General features: G+C 39.0%; 1 protein-coding gene across 6 annotated transcripts in view; it reads left to right on the top strand.

Annotated features, from left to right (window-relative positions):
- RHBDD1 (rhomboid domain containing 1) overlaps positions 1-15,759 on the top strand; it is a 165,566-nt gene that overhangs the window by 14,475 nt on the left and 135,332 nt on the right. The gene's annotated exons all lie outside the window — the stretch shown is intronic.

Raw genomic sequence — 15,759 nt, 5'->3', positions numbered from 1 at the left:
ATACAAAAATACAAAATACAGGTGTAAAAAATACCATAGGAAACATTTTCCCAATTGCAAACCATATCAAAATATATAAACATGTACGAAACATTTTATTGGCCGTTTTTGAATTTGATCTTCCATCCAAATATATAGCAATTTCTCCATTTCGTGGATGGGCCCGCTTCCTTGCTTTGTTATAACTGTTGATCGCATGGGTGCAGAACTTTTCACAGCTTCACGAATTCTTTCTTTATCTTTCAAAATCGTTGACACAGTGGAGTGTGATAACTTTGTATCACGTGCGATCACATTCACTTTCTTTCCTCCTTCGTACTGCTTAATTACCTTCATTTTCGTGTCGAGCTCGATGGCCTTTCTTTCCTTCTTGGCAGGCTGAGGCATAGACAAAGACAATTTCCTCTTGGTAGACATCTTGGGAGGGGTTTGATGAAAAATATCCAAGACACAAAACACAAATTGCTGTACCAAGTCTGGGATAACAGTTGAAATGGTGCACACGGAGATGGTGGTGCTGCCGGAAGTTGGTCCGCACTGTCGTACGCCCAGCTGGGCAACGTTTGCGCTGCCAGATGCAGAGCAGTCGTGGCTAGCTATTGTGGTCGTAAAGTCGAATGGTCATAAGTTGCATAGGTCGTAAGTCGATCAATACCTGTATACTCTCTGTCTCTCTTTCTTTCTCTCTCCGTGTGTGTGTGTGTGTGTGTGTGTGTGCATATTTATATATATATATATATATAAATTTTTTTTATTTTTTACGTTTTGTCATCCCTGTCTTACTTCCCTACACCCCAGTCAGTGTATTGGTCACCTCTCAGGGACCCTTGTCTCGGAGTCTGCTTCTTGAGGAAGCCTAGACTAAGTAATGCACAATAATAATATCAACAACAAAGAGCTGCATTTGTTAAGAGCTAACTGAATCTCTACTGACCTGTTTTACAGATTGGGAAACAAGACATGGGTTCATGAGGCAATTTGCTCAAGGTAACTAACACAATAAATAGACTAGCCAAGTAGTCTTGAGTCAAGAATGGTTTTATTGTAGTCAGCCATCTTAACTAACTCTTGGCACTGAGCAAACACCTAAAGCCAAACAAACACGATCTGATTGGGAAAGTAGTCATAGGAGTGTAATAGAAAATAAGGTTAAGTACTCAGTGTTTTAAGTTTAATTTCTGTGGCTTCAGAGAAGTCTTTTAGCAAGGGTTCTCTATCCTGCCATTAACAACAGTGTACAAAGGGTTTCATTCTTTTAAAATTGCTTGGGTTGGATTTAAGAAATTAGAATAACCCTAGTTAATCTGGAGTTTTGAATTTGTTTTTCCCAGTTGGGAAAATACAGAGAGCAGCAAAACCTCCCTGCCCTTCTAAGGTGGTGTCATCCTTGTCTCAGATGTGGACATGCAGGATTCTAGGTGGGGTCTATAGGGAAGATGACCTTACACTATCCCCCTTTCCAGAAGTTTTAATCCAAAACAGAATGATTTTTAAGAGGCTCTGTGCACATGCATGATTTTCTGATGTCCCTTATAGATTCCAGTGAGATTGTGTGAAATCCACCCAGCAAATGGGCAATAGTAAATGGATAAAAGTGTTTGTTTGCATAGAAGGACTCCTATCTGCTACAGAATCTTCTGTGAGACTTCTTTGGTGACCATGAGAAAAGGAAAGCTGAGGTAGTTCGGTGCAGCTCTTATGTATGTTTTTCTAAATCTACATCCTTAAGCACCCAAGGGGATTGAAGCATTGTCTCCTCTCTGCTTATGTTCAGGAAATAAAGCAACTTAACCCCTTTGAAAAAAGTTACAATAAGTCTGTCCCATGCCTTTTTTAAAAAATCTTTTTTTCTGAGCCTAATAACTCTGCCTCACCTGTGGAAGATGGTCAGTATGTTATTTGTTTTGGGTCCCAGTGATGACCTTCTTAACATTTAGCCTCTTCCAGGAAGATGGAAGCTAAACTTTTTTCCATCACGGAGAATTGATAAATTCCTCTCCGTTTCTCTCTCTCTGTGTTTCCATGTCTCTTTCTCCATCTATGTGTCTACATTTGGGGGTGTGTGTTGTGGGTTCCAAACACACATCCCAAATGCAGAAACACGGATGGAGAAGGATTTTCAATCTTACGACTAGAATTAGACTTTCTGAGCTCTGTGTGTGGCAGAGCAACTTGATGATCCAACTGAGCCTAAATAAACCAGTCGTTCAGGAGGTTGATGACCTTGGGTATCTGAGACACAAAACTAGAAGATGAGTCAGGATAAGAAGAACCAGGACAGCTGGCAAAAGTAGAGGTGGAAGCATCACCTCTCTGGAGAATAGGCCGTCCAGTTATTTTTTATTGTGTTTGCCTTTTTTTAACCTCAAGTTTCCAAATTGCCTGGGGATCCCCTGCACCTTGCTCACTATTACCAAAGTTTCATCTTTTCTTCTCACTTTGACAAAAGTCCCTAGTCTCTTGGAACGAATGAACTGTGACTCTTATGCCTTCGTTCTATGCAATTTAGTTAAACTGACACATGAGCCTTTTTGTTGTTGAAAGTAGTTTAGAGCATTTCGTAAATTTGCAGTTCCCTTCCTCAGCCTTTTGCCTTTACCTGAAACCAACATGTATTTAGTTCCTTTGGACTTTTTACCCTCAGCAGTCAGTCTTCAGTGTAGTAAAGCTGGGTGTTTGTTGTGGTGGTGCTGGTGGCTTTTGTTGCCTTGTTTTATCTTTTTTAGTTCTTCAGCCGGTCTATCCTCTTCCTCAGTGGCAAGGCCAGTGCAGTTGCTGAAGTCTCCTGTTTAGCCATGTGTACTTTCTACCCTGCCATATTTCCTCTTCGGTGAAATTGATCTTACCTTTCCATAAACACTCTGAATCAATCTTACTGCTGCTGGAATTTTGTTGAATCCCTAGGATTGAACTGATAATCAAGTCCTGACTTGACAGTTTCTTTTGGTGATTCTACTTATTGCCTTGGACATGCATTTCTGTAGCTTAGAATAGATGGTTTTATCATTTGAAATCACTTTCCCATAGTTAATGTAAACTTCCCTTTTTATAGCTGCCACCTTAGTTTTACCACAGTAATTTTTGTGTTTACAAAAATAAATTTTATAAAAATGTCAGTGTGCAATGGCTCCAGAAATTCTGGTGACTCTAGAATACCTAAAGTGATGGTATAAGGATGTGGAGCCTTTGGGAAGTTATGAGATCATGAGAGTGGACCCCTCATGAATTGGATTAGTATGCTTATGAAAGGGACCCCAGAGGCCAGGTGCGGTGGCTCATGCCTTTAATCCCAGCACTCTAGGATGCCAAGGTAGGTGGATCACCTTAGATCAGGAGTTCATGGCCAGCCTGCCCAACCATGGTGAAACCCCATCTCTACTGAAAATTCAAACAATTAGCCAGACATGGTGGTGGGTGCCTGAAATCCCAGCTACTCGAGAGGCTAAGGCAGGAGAATCACTTGAATCTGGAAGGTGGACGTTACGGTGAGGCGAGATTGTGCCATTGCCCTCCAGCCTGGGCAACAAGGGCAAAACTCCATCTCAAAACAACAACAACAAAAAGGTGGGGGGACTCCAGAGAGCGGTCTTGCTCTCTTTCTACCGTGTGAGCATATAACAAAAGCAGTTCACAATCCATAAGAGGGCGCTCACCAGAACCCAATCATCGTGGTACCCTGATGTCACACTTGCAGCCTCCAGAACTGTGAGAAATAAATTTCTATAGTTTATAATCATCCTGTGTATGATACTTAGTTATAGCAGCCTGAACTAAGACAATATCTAACTCAAAATTTATTGCTCTACCTTGTCTCTTTTAGTAAGATCTTATTTTTTAAATTTTATTAATTTTATTTTATTTTTAGAGACAGGGTCTCACCCTGTTGCCTGCTATGATAGCTCACCACAGCCTCAAAGTCCTAGGCTCAAGCAATTCTCCTGCCTCAGCCTCCTAAGTACCTAGGACTATAGGTGTGTATTACCGTACCTGGCTAACTTTCTAATTTTTTTTTTTTTTTCTGTAGAGGGATCTTGCTGTATTGCTCAGGCTGGTCCTGGAGTCCTGGCCTCAAGCAATCCTCCTAAACAGGCCTTACAAAGTACTGGGGTTATAGGTGATAGCCACTGAGCCAAGCCTGCAGATTTTCTTTCTTAAAATACAGGAAAGCCTTTTGCTAAATGATAAGTATTGAAATCTTCACACTTGTAATCACTTTTTTCTCATTATTAAATTTTAATTAAAATTTACACTGCATATTACAGATGAGGTTGAGCTAAAATAAAGCATTGTTTTGGTCCCTTTTAGTACTTTTTAAACATTCAAACTTCATCTTATCCTCCAGGAAGCATTTATGTGAAAGAAAAGTAGCTGGCATGTCTTCTAAAGGCTCCTGGTCTAGTGACTTAAGTTAAAAAATATTGACCATGAAGCAGAACATTGAACTATTTCCTGGCCTCTAGATCACAGCCTAGAATTTTAGAAGATTTTTCTTTAACTACTTATAGCCATTTGAGGCATCTGTTACATGCTGTGGAAGTGTAGAATATGGAACTTGGGCTTTCTTGAGTAATGGTCAGGCCAAGCTGCTGGGGCCGCTCACAGGCATAGAGGCTACCATAAGGATCACAGCTATGAGTCAGGAAACTGCCGGGCTTCACAGTGGAGCAGCACCGTCTGGTGGGAACAGCTGAGTTTGGGTCCTTATACTCCAGCTTCCGGGCATCATCAGCTTGGTCTCTTTATTGGTGTAATAAAAAAAGGGGAATTTCTGTCTGTCTTTCGTAGTTTGACACGAAAACTGCTGGAAGCACTTTTGCTAAATTGGGCACAAGATGTATGGGATACGTGTGAAATTCACTTTGGTCACCTCTGGTGGTGAGAGAGTCCATGTGACTGCCCATCTGTGGGAATGGCCTTGCTTATTAAGCACCTTGGACAGAGAAAGTGAAGGCCTGAAATTTCAACATTTCCAGAAAGTCTGACAGGCCGGAGCTCCATGGACGTACATCTCACGTAGGCAACTCTACAGAGTGTGCTTTAGAATGGGCAGCTGGACAGTTAAGTGATTTTCTTGGCAAGTGGTGGGTAGACCAGCTAGTAGATAAGGTAGAACTAAATTTGTCTACACAGGATTGTGAGAATTAAGTGAAATGAAGCAAATTATATGTGATTACTTTTAAACTATAATTGCATAAAAGTTATTAGGAGTTATGTAAATATTGTAAGACATTAATTCCTGGAATAAATAGCTTGAAGTTGATCAGATGATGTTGATATAGATTTAATATCTACTAATACTCTTATAGTACTTATTATGTTTCAAGAATTATTCTAAGTGTTTTAATTGTATGGCTCATCAACAACTCTATGAGGTGGTCCTCATTATTACTTAGTGTCTGTTTTATAAATGAGGAGGCTGAGGTAGAGATTGATTAAGAACTTACCTAAGGGCGGGGCATGGTGGCTCACACCTGTAATTCCAGCACTTTTGGATGCTAAGGCAGTCGGATCATCCAAGGTTAGGAGTCCAGACCAGTCTGGCCAACATGGTGAAACCCTGTCTCTACTAAAAAATACAAAAATTAGCTGGGCATGGTGATGTGCACCTGTAATCCCAGCTACTCAGGAGGCTGAGGCAGGAGAATTGCTTGAACCCGGGATGTGGAGGTTGCAGTGAGCCAAGATTGCACCACTGCATACCAGCCTGGATGACAGAGTGAGACTTATTTTCAAACATACAAAAAAAAAAAAAAAAAAAAAAAAAAAAAAAAAAGTGAAAGAACTTACCTAAGGTCGTGTAGTTCCCAAGCATTAAGTCAAGATTTGAACCAAGTCATTTGACTCCAGAGTCCATTCCATTAATTATGACACTATTCCTCATTTTTTTCTACTTAAAGATTTTCTTTTTCCATAAAGGGTATCACTATCTGAGACACTATTCAGTGTTTTAACCATGAATATGGAAAGCCATTGGGTAGATTATAGGAGGGGCATAACATGATGAAATTGGATTCTAAGCAAATTGAGTCAGGTCCTGTGTAAGCAGAGTAGGGGAAGAGTAAAAGGTGATAAAGGCCCGATTTCTGTTGAGATCTTTCAGCATATAACACATGCTCTTATTAATGCCTTATCTCTCTGGAACATTCTTCTTATGTCTGTTTAGTGGTCTTAAATCCTAACCCCTCAAAGGCCACGTATTTTACCTATACATGCCTTCCACACGGGTGGGATTGATACTAAAGGTAGGCTATTACAAAGGACAACTGGACATTATCCCACTAAAGGACCAGAAATTTGTGTTCATATTAATCTGGGAAGATGGTGTATGAAGGAATAAAGGAAGGAGGAGCTTTTATGTCTTAAGAACTCTAGGTTTGAGCCTGGGTATGGTGGCTCACACCTGTAATCTCAATATTTTGGAAGACTAAAAAAAGGGTTGCTTGAAACAAGGAACTCAAGACCAGCCTGAACAGCACAGCAAGACCCCATCTCTACAAATAATAAAAATAAAAAATAGCTGGGTGTGTTGACACTTACCTGTAGTCCCAGCTACTTGTGAGGCTGTGGTGGGAGGATCACTTGAGCCCAGGAATTCAAGGCTGCTGTGAGCTATGATTGTACCACTGCACTCCAGCCTGGCAGCAGAATGAGACCCTGTCTCTAAAAAACAAAAACCCCTCTAGGTTTGATAAAGTCAAAAAGATATAGCCAGTTGTCATTAGAGAGATAGTCTAATGGTGTGTCAAGCTGGGTGAGACAGTTTCTTAATGTGGTTATAACAATAAAGTATATGAAGTTGGAGAACCGTTGTATTAAAGGTCTTAGTAGCCTTCAAAAAGAGAAAATGCTCTCAGTTTCCAATTTCTTCTGGAATAGTGTCTAAGTTATAGATATTTCCACGAATAGATACTGGAATATAATTACTGAGAGAGTGTCACAGTAGTCATAATGACTAGATTCCCATTACCTTCCTAATATAATTTGATTCTAGTTTTCATTTTTTATTCATGAAGTCAGTTTTTATTCATTTGATGTCTTCATTTCTTTGTATCTCTGCCATTAATGTGAAGGAAGAAAACAGAGATCCCTACTCTAATGCCCTCTGATTTTATCGTTAATATAGCTCTGGAAGCCATTTAATGGATTTAATGGCCAGAAAAAAATATCATTTATGTGCAACTAGTCATCAAATAATTATGCTGTCTAACCAAGGTTCCACACTATACCCCCTGGACTCCCTATTTACTAATCGACTGAGGTAGAATATGCATTCTGGTAAATTGAACATGGTGTAATGATGTGAAGCCATACCATTTGCTATTACGTTAAATATTTAAATATTAAATTTTAAAAGCACAATTTACATGTTATTCAAACAACTATGTTTTGCATATAGCAAAGCTTTCTGAAATACATTCATGTATTTGAAAAGAGAAAACACATTACTTTGCAAGTATTCAGTTAATACATTCTTGCTTTTCACTAAATGGCAAATGTATGCTATACCATTTTCGTATTTTCAATAATATCTTGAAAATCTGCATTTCGTAATTGGATTCTCTTGGAACCTAAGGAAGCTAAAGCTTTTAGGAAAAATAAAATTATGCTAAGAAGTTTTACTGGAAAAGCAAAGAATTTTTTTGTTATTGTGTTGGACAAAAAAATTCTCAGTTTTTGGCTCTGCAATAGCAGTAACAAGTGGAGCAAACAGTTTCGTAAGTTTGGACTAGAAAAGCTATGAATGACCAAGATTCCTGAGAGAGCTACGGGGGTGGGAAGAAAAGCTCGGGTTCAGTTTATCCCTAGAGAAAGCTGACTGGGATGAAACAAAATAAGAGAAAATAATGCATCTAGTGTTTGTGTATATTTTCACCAAGTTAATGTGCTATTTGTGATGCACTAATTTGCTGTCTAGCTCCTGTAATTAAAACAGAGGAAGTTTTTATGTTTAGTATAGATAATTTGCTATTTTCATAGCATTTTTGCTTCGTTTGCAGTAATAAAACACACTAACCCTGTTTTTTCCTAAATAATTGTACAGAATTTGCAGTCAAATATGTTGACCTAAGCAATAATCTTGCCATCGAAGTACATTTGCATTCCCTGCCGGCATATTATAGCACAGGGGGATGGTGGGGCTGCAGTCTTTGCGATTTAACCAGGACAGTTTTTTTTTTGTGGTTTCACCTTTCTTTCTGAAGATTTCTCTTGACCTGAGCTTGTTAAATAATTTTCTTTAGAAAGTGTGTGTGTGTGTGTGTGTGTGTGTGTGTGTGTGTGTGTGAGAGAGAGAGAGAGAGTGTATGTGTTTGGGTACATGCGTGCTTGTCTGTGTGCCTGTGAGCGTGTGTGTTTATATTTGAAGCAATGAAAATCTAAGCATTTTCTCAGTATCATGAGTCATTATGGAAATGAAAATCAGTATTACTTCACATCCACTAAGATGGCACCAGTAAAAAAGATGGATAAGTACAAGTATAGTTGAGGATGTGGTGAAACTGGAACCCTTGTACACTGCTGAAGGGAATGTAAATGGTGTAGAAATTTGAAAAACAATTTGGCATTTACTCAGAAAGTTAAACATAGAGTCACTGTATGAAGCAGCAATTTCACTCTTAGGTATATACCCCAGAGAACTGAAAACATATGTTCATAAAAAAATTGTACATGCCATAACATTAGGAGAAATACCTAATGTAGGTGATGGGGGGGATGGAGGCAGCAAACCACCATGGCGTGTGTATACCTAGGTAACAATCCTGCAAGATCTGCACATGTACCCTAGAACTTGAATTAAAAACAATTGTACATGAATGTTTATAGCAGCATTATTTATTATAGCCAGAAAGGAAAAACATCTGAAATGCCCGTCAGCTGATGAATGGACGAACAAAACATGGTATGGTCACACAATGAAATATTATTTGACCGCAAAAAGAAACAAAGTATCAATACTTGCTACAACATGGATGAGCTATGAAAGCATTATGCTAAGGGGAAGAAGCCAAATACAAAGGGCTACATATTGTGTGACTTCATTTATATGAAATGTCCAGAATAGGCAAATTCATAGGGACAGACAGTATGAATAGATTAATTGTTGCCAGGTACTAAGTGGGGAGTGACTGACTGCTAATGGATATGGGGTCTTTTTGAGGTCATGAAAATTCTAGAATTAGATATGCACAACCTTGTGAATATACTAAAAAACATTGAATTGTATTCTTTAAGATTGAATTTTATGCTACGTGAGTTATATTTCAGCTTTTAAATATGAATGCTAAATCCCATTTATGCCTAGTGTTCCATTATTGAAACGCTTAAGCTTGTGGGAATTATTTGTATCTTGTTCAAGGTCATCGCCAAGGTCTGATTTTTCACAAAAAAAATTTGCAACCGCCGGCATAAATGGATTAAGCATCTGGAAGATCAGGTATTAGCAAAGTACTGAGTGTGAGTGATAAGAGGGCTCTGATAAATACTTGCCAAATGGCTTGAACAAACCTAAATTTTCCCTTATTTATTAGAGCATATACTTCAAATATTCGAAACTGTTAAATGAAACTTATCAATGGCGTGAAAGTAGTGCCAATGACACAGCATTAATCTATCTCAGTTATATAGTGACAGACTTCTTGAGTCTTAAAGGGAAAAAAAAAACATACAATTTAAGAATATTTTAGTGGATAATTTTGGGATTTGTTATACTTTTAGTAACATGGAAGTCTCAATCTTCTGAACAGTATTTGATTACTCATATTAAAACTTTGTAGTTCCTGTCTTTCTTGTGAAATTAATTTGGTTGGTAGCAGACACCACACTGGGAATAGAATTTATAACTGGTGTATATTCTTGCAATTTAATGGTCTCAATTCTTATTGAACATTTAAATCTGGAAATTGAGATATATACTACCTTAGTAAATGATAATGATGAAATATTTTCTGCTTCGTAAATAGAATTGAAAATCACTGTAATTAGTTTCTTTTCCCTTTTTACTCCTTTCTCTCCCCCTTGAGACACATTGGTTTCCAAGTTATGAATTCAGTTTCTTTTGTTTGTTCTAGCAGCTTAGTCTTTCTTATAACATACCTGTTAAATTTTTAATTTCTCATTAAAAATAAATATGGCTAATTTTCCTATCAATATTTCAAGAAATCTTCCATTTCTCTCTCCCACAGCCTTGATATAGTACTGTCTAGTCTATATTATTACATAATTAAAATGCAATTTTTTTGTCAAATAGTTCTGGCAAAGCAACTTATCAATACATTTTTAAATGAATAAGAGATTTATTTCTATAATATTGAGATTAATGTTATAAATACTGTTGTGGACCTAAAAATGCTAAGTGGAATAATATGTATAGTGCTACGGGAAAAGTTGTTACAGTTGCAGGAAAAATACTTAACGATTAACATATCATAGGTATTCAGACCTTCTTAATCAGTTTCGTTTATCATATAATGTAGATACATTAAAAATATACTAATCTTGGGTCACTTGAGAAATACAGTTGGCCCTCGGTATCCATAGATTCTGTATCTATGAATTCAACCAACTACAGATTGAAAATATTTGGGAGGGGAGGGGTGGGAAATGGACGATTGCATTGGTACTGAACATGTACACACTTTTTTTTCTTGTCATTATTACATATTACAATAAAACAACTATTTGTATAGAATTTACATTGTATTAGATATTATAAGTTACCTAGAGATTATCTGAAGTGTATGGGAGGGTGTGCATAGTTTATATGTTTTATATAAGGGACTTGAGCATCCATTGATTTTGGTATGTGTTGGATGGAGGTCCTGGAACCAATCTTCCATGGATACCCAGGGATGGCGTTTACTTAAGTATGGACCATATGCCAGTCACCGTGTATTCTTGGTGATCCTATGGTGGCTCTGGGCATTGTTGGTGATCAAAATGGATAAGGTTATTCCTGCCCTCAGCCATTTATACTGTAATCCTGGAGCTACTGATATGGGAGGCCTATGCTACTGGACCATAGTGACTGATGGAGAGACCAGCTTGAGATGAGACCATAGTGGTGGGCAGGGGAACTGGTGATATAAGCATACAGTTGTGGGATAGAGCTTGGATTTATTCTTGCTGCAATGGTAAGCCATCAAAGGCTTACTTCCGGGGAGTCCAACTTCAGTTTTATACAAGATTACTCTAAGCCATGGTGGAAATAGTTAGTGGGTATCAGAGGAGAAGCAGGGAAGTCAGTTGGTCGGATTTTATAGTAATGAGGCAAGTTATGATGGTGACCCAGACTAGAGTAGTGGCCCTAGAGCTAGAAAGAAGTAGATTGATAAAAAGTATTTAGAAGAATTAATAAAATTTGATGGATAGGATTTGGGGGTAGCAGGGTAAGAAGGTTAAGGTCAAAGGACATGTCAAGGATCTTTCTATGACTTACGACTTTGACTTGAACAACTGGATAGACGGAGATCCCGTATCCTGAGGTGGTGAGCATGAGAGGAGGAGCTGATGTGGAAGGGACAGTTCATTGTTCAGTTTGGGGCATGCTGAGTCTGACGGGAGGGTATGTTTGTAAGGTAGGGGAGCACAGGGACTGCCCTTTCTTAAACTCTGGTAACTGGCTTGTCGTCTGGATACAGGTTAGAATACATAAACCACTTCCAAAACCCAACAGATCTTACGGGTCTTCAGTTCACAGATAAGTTGCTATAATTGATGATGCCTCTATGGTCTTTCAGGTAGTGCAGCACTCTAACTAAAAATTTCTGTGGGCATTATCTGATGGGCAAGACATTAACAATATTCATTTTATAGTCAGTGCTCTCTTATTGTGGTCTTTCTTCCTTGGTGTTCCTAGAACTGTGCCTCCCTGGGCCACATGGTCAGGCTACAGATTTGATCTTTACATGAATCAGTTGGATCTTCTAAGTTGTCTTGTGACAGGTTGCATCCCTCACCTTGGATGGCTGGCTTGGTAACTGATTAGGAAGGAAACTACTCTACAGTTGTTATGAACTAGGACTGATTTGTCTTTGCTACTTAAAACTCAAAACGTATGTTCTACCTACACTGGCATGCTAAGTGGGCCTTTGTTTACGCACTTACCACGTTGGCTATGGTTATATCTCCTTTCACATTAAGTATGCATTCATTGAGAAGTCAAGCCACACAATTTTACTTCTCTTTTGATTTCCTGTGGACAATGTTTTTATTTCCTTCATCAAATAGAAGTAGGCCATTTAGGGGCTGGGAGTATAGGTGTTTTGTTATTTGCTGTACCTCCAGTGCACTTGGTAAATATTTATCAAATAGATGAATGAAATGACACTTGGTAAATATTTATCACATAGATGAGAGAAAGGAGGAATGGCTGAACCGTTGTTCCATAAGAAAGGATAATTCAGTTTTCAGAAAGCAAGACATCAGGCAGAGATTATGTCCCTGAAAACTGCTGAGAAATCAAAGCTGAAAAATAGAAATGTGAGAATCATCCTGATAAAAAGAATTATAAAAATCATCAAAGTGGAAGCCCTTGAGTGTGTGCAGGAGAGAGTAGGGATAGAGCAGAAATGAACAGCAGAGAAATGGGTTGGAAGGAGGAGGGAAGCCTCAGGAAAGCAAGGCGTCCCATGGAAGCTGGAGCAGTCAACAGGGGAGAGCTGGGAGGTGCGAAGGGACCCAGACAGAAAGACACCTTTGCATTTGGCCAGAAGTAACTTAGGAAAGTGTGATCAGAGCCTGGGACACGGTGTGAAGTAAGACTGGGAATTCTGTTCTTTTATCTGTACTCTTCATCACTAACGATTCTAATTGAGGGGCAGCTTTTTCTGATGCAAAGATGTAATTAGTTTTGAATTTCTGCTACATAGAGCCCAGTGTCATAAGACACTGTGGCAATGGTATTGAATGGTTTATTTTGTGATTTCTTTTAAGCGGGTGATTTATTGATCAATAATCAGGGCCAGTTTTTTCATTGTTCCTATGAAAGGTAATAAATGTTTGATATGTATAATATACATATTTATGTGTGTGCACACACACATGCATACACACATATTGATAAATTTAGGAGAATTGCAAAAAAGTTGCAGTAGGTAGAGAGTTGAACATTGACTTGAGTTCTAATGTGAAAAATATAAATGTTAGTAGAGACCGGGTTTCACCATGTTGGTTAGGCTGGTCTCGAACTCCTGACGTCAGGTGATCCATCTGCCTCAGCCTCCCAAAATGCTGGGATTACAGGTGTGAGCCACTGCGCCTGGCATCATGTTGAAATCTGATCCCCAGTATTGGAAATAGAGCCTAATGGGAGGTGTTTGGATAAATAACATTTATCCAATGTTATGGGAGCATTTCAGTTTAAATTTCATTAACTTTTCTAGCTCATAAGAATTCCTCAGAGCTACAATAATAAAAATATAGAAGCTTGGGTTGTGCTAATACAAGGAGTTGTGCCAATAATATGTGTGTGCATGCATGTGTGTATATATGGCTAATTTGTGTGTGTGTGTGTGTGTGTGTGTGTTTATGTGTGTGTGTATGCATACACACACATATATGTATGCGTAACTTTTTTCTGGACATTGCTTTGGTGTGATGTTGATAATAAGAATCCATATGGGGTCATAGGAGTACATTTGAGTCTTTTAGGATGTTACCATTTGCAAAGGAATTACTTCTCACATAAGTGAGTTTACTTTATAGAAATGAAAGTAGTAGCTACTGTTTATTCTACCTGTTTTATTCCAAGCATGTTGAAGTAATCCTGGGAAGGAGGTTTCATGATTCTTAAAGCAAAGAAATTGAAGTTCAGAAAGTTTAAGTGATTTGCCCTAGTCACAGAGCTAGAAAATTAGAGAATCCTGCCCCCTTTTCACTTTAAAGCTCATGCATTGTCCAGTGTGCAGTCCAAGTTAGAATCCTTGGGGTACAGGAGTGAGTTACCTGTTTGGTTGGGGGCCAAGTAATCTCCATAGAGAAAACAGAAACCATTAGATGAGAACTTTTCAACATTTTGCCCCTAATCTATTTAATATCCACAGATACACCTAATTTTTTTTTCTGTTAAGAGGAAAAGACTCTTCCCTCCAAGCATTGATTCTTTTTTTTTTAATCTCTTGCATCTTTAGTCTGTGTCTCTGCCTGCATCTCTTCCATTACTAGCTTCTTTTCATGAGCATAAACCAGTCCCTCCCTGTCTGAGTCCATTTAGGATTGCTATAAAGAAATACCTGCATCTGAGTAATTTATAAAGAAAAGAGGTCTATTTAGCTCACGGTTCTGCTGGCTATAAAGTTCAAAATTGAGCATCTGGTGGGAGCATTAGGCCACTTCCACTTGCAGTAGAAGGCAAAGGGGAGCTGACATGTGCAGAGATCATGTGGTGAGAGAGAAAGAAAGGAAGTGGGGAGGTGCCAGTCTCTTTTAACAACCAGTGCTGACAGGAACTAATAAGGGTGAGAACTCACTCACCCCTGACCTCAGGGAGGGCATTCATCTTTTCATGAGGGATACTCCCCCATGACCCAAACACCTCCCATTAGGCTCTATTTTCAATACTGGGATCAGATTTCAACATGAGGCCCGGTGCGGTGGCTCACGCCTAGAATCCCAGCACCTAGGGAGGCTGAGGCAGACAGATAACCTGAGGTCAGGAGTTCCAGACCAGCCTGACCAACATAGTGGAACTCCATATATACTAAAAATTCAAAAATTAGCCAAGTATGGTGGCACATGCCTGTAATCCCAGCTACTCAGGAGTGTGAGGCACAAGAATCACTTGAACCCAGGAGTTAGTGGTTGCAGTGAGCCTAGATCATGCCACTACACTTCAGCCTAGGTGACAGAGCAAAAAAAAAAAAAAAAAAAAAAAAAAAAAAAGGGAAAAAAAAAAAAAAAAAAAAAAAAAAAAAAAAAATTGAGGTTTTGGAGGGATAAACACCTAAACCATAGCACTCCCAAAGGTAGTAATTCCTGTATTAGTAATTGCTGCCTAACAAACCACTCCAAAGCTCAGTGAAGTAAACCAAGTACCATTTATCTAGCTCACTGTTTTGTGGGTCAGCAAATTAGACTGGGCTCAGCTGGACTCACGCACGTGTGGTCATCTAGACAGCTTCCCTTCTTGGGAGGTAGCTGACTAGTGGTCAGGACCATCAGGGTGACCGGAGTCTGTGCCTTTCTTACATTACCCAGCAGGCTGGCCTAAACTTGTTCACATGGTTGCTTGACGTGGTTTCAGGAGAGAGAAGCCTACAAATCATCTTGAAGTGTAGGCTGGGAGCTCATGTAGTATCCCTTCCTCCACATCCTGTTAGCCAAAGCGTGTCGCAATGCCAGCCCAGGTCCAGTGGGGTGGAGAAGTGGGCTTGTAGGCCATGGAACTTCTCATTGTCATTAACCCCAGATCACCCTTGAAGACCATAGTCAGATCACCACTTCAGGCTGCGTTGTGTGCCTGTGCTCTGAGTTCTGTCTCTTACTGCGTTTGAAAATTGTGTGGTAGCTGGTGGTTTATTTCTTGGTGGAAAGCGAGCCTCTTGAAAACAAGGTCTGTGTTTCAATCCAGGATTTGGCTTGTAGTAGGTAACTAAAAGCTTAAGTTATTGTGAAAATAGAGTCCCGACAGTTGATATCTGGCAGCATGGAAATTGGGATTAAAGGTAATGTATGTTTGTATTTAAAACTTGTTGATGTTTAAAAACTTGGGAGCAAGCTTATTCCAACATATCAAAATCAAATGTTTCTTTTAAAAAAAATAGA

Source organism: Cebus imitator, unplaced genomic scaffold (assembly GCF_001604975.1).
Source record: "Cebus imitator isolate Cc_AM_T3 unplaced genomic scaffold, Cebus_imitator-1.0 Scaffold57, whole genome shotgun sequence".
Taxonomy (NCBI): Eukaryota; Metazoa; Chordata; class Mammalia; order Primates; family Cebidae; genus Cebus; species Cebus imitator.
Note: the sequence above shows the minus strand (reverse complement) of the source record. Positions and strands in the feature narration are given on the sequence as shown.